This window comes from Propithecus coquereli, unplaced genomic scaffold (genome assembly GCF_000956105.1).
Source record: "Propithecus coquereli isolate 6110/MARCELLA unplaced genomic scaffold, Pcoq_1.0 Scaffold714, whole genome shotgun sequence".
NCBI lineage: Eukaryota > Metazoa > Chordata > Mammalia > Primates > Indriidae > Propithecus > Propithecus coquereli.
The window spans coordinates 21,073-22,884 of record NW_012153219.1 but is presented as its reverse complement, the minus strand read 5'-3'; the positions used below and the strand labels follow the sequence as shown (position 1 = coordinate 22,884).

The 1,812-nt window shown below is 36.5% G+C and overlaps 1 protein-coding gene across 1 annotated transcript in view; it reads right to left on the bottom strand.

Annotated features, from left to right (window-relative positions):
* Nucleotides 1-1,812, bottom strand: part of LOC105824123 (chromosome unknown open reading frame, human C17orf104) — a 7,963-nt gene that overhangs the window by 5,161 nt on the left and 990 nt on the right. The window lies entirely within an intron of this gene.

The following is a 1,812-nucleotide window of genomic DNA, read 5'->3' as shown; positions in this document are numbered from 1 at the left end:
TGAACATTCATCCAAGTTGGTCTGTTTAAACTGATACCTCCTGAAGATGCTGCTGAGTTTGTTAATAAATTCACTGATTTAAAATACTCAGAATTTGGGGGATCAGGTTTAGCAAACTGTTGCTTTTCTGTGACATTAGCAAAATCATTATTGGCTGGACAAGCTGTGTGAGGTTTTAGTCCATATTCTGATTTTAGGCCAAAATTAGCAGTGAATGCTGCTTCCTTTGCAAACTGTTTTTCTGTCAGATGTGGTGTAGTTTTTGGAAAGGTGAAGTTCTGCTGGTCTGGGATTGTCTCCTCCATTTTTTTCTGATTTGCTGGTTTAACCTGAAATAACTTTGTGTAGGTGTCTGCTTCTACAGTTGGTGTTTCAGGTGTGCCATTGGCTACTTTTTTACTATCTTGGACACTAAAATTTGAACATTTATTAAGCTTAGCCTTATTAGGATGAGCATATTCTGGGTATCTACAATAATCTGCATTTTCATTGTATCTATTTAATTGAGAAAGAAATATCTCTGCTCTTTTTTGCTGTAATGGTGCTTCAAGACCTTTAGCACATACTTTCTCTCTTCCATAAGAGTAAGTATCAACTCCTGATTCTTTTATGATGTCAGACAGACCAGTTTGTGGTGTAAAACAGTTTTTGATAAATGGATATTCTTGGAATGTTGTCTTAGCTGTATCATTTGTCTGAATATTGTAACAGTTAGAATGATCACTTCGTGAAGGGTACATCCATTGTTCTTCAAGGTCTAAACCAGTAAATCCATGATAAAATTCATCTACTTTTTGTTGTGGTGTGAGATTACTATTATGCAGGTATTGCTTTTCCACTGCTGACACAGATTCACCGCTATAAAAAGCTTGCTGAGAGATGGCTGTATCTATTGGCCTTTTGGTTTCTGTTAAAAGGTCATGGTGATCTGCAAATCTGCTTGTGTTCATTGGCCAAACTGACTTTAAATTGGAGGAGCAGGTCCTAGAACAAGTAAATATATTTAATTACAATTTAGGTTTTAAAGACTTTATTTCCTCAGAACAGAAGGTAGGAAAGATTTTCAAAAACATTTATCTTGCCCCACCTCAACATTCTCTAATCCTTTCCAACCTTGCTTTATAAGCTACCATTACCTCCAAATAATTCTCTGTCATATGAAATGTGCTATATACTATATAGATATGCATTTCAATCTTAATATGTCTTCACTGTACTTTCCCAGGAGGCATTAACTAAGGCCTAAGATTAAAAAAAAAAAGTCTCAGGCTGGTGACTTCATGGTCTTAGATAAATTATTTATCTATAATAAGCAGAGAATAAGTTTTTCCTTTGATTAGGTTATTATATAAAAGCATTGTTGACCATAATTTTTTGACGGAAAAAGATGCATTTTGCTTAAACTATTTTTGAAATTAAAATATTTTAATTGGTTACATGTGTGCTGCGTACTTCCGTATTTATGAAACTGGGTATTTGGGTAACATGGCTTTTACACACAAATAAAATAATTAAGACATATTTTAGGTTGGGCGAGGTACCTCACTCCTGTAATCCTAGCACTCTAAGGAGGCCGAGGTGGGAGGATCACTTGAGTTTAGGAGTTGAAGACCAGCCTGAGCAAGAGCGAGACCGCGTCTTTATTAAAAATAGAAAAAATTAGCTGGCTGTGGTGGTATGTGCCTGTAGTCCCAGCTAATCAGGAGGCTAAGGCAGGAGAATTGCTTGATCCCAGGAGTTTGAGGTTGCTGTGAGCTATGATAATGCCACTGCACTCTAGCCCAGGCAACAGAGGGAGACTCTGTCTCAAAA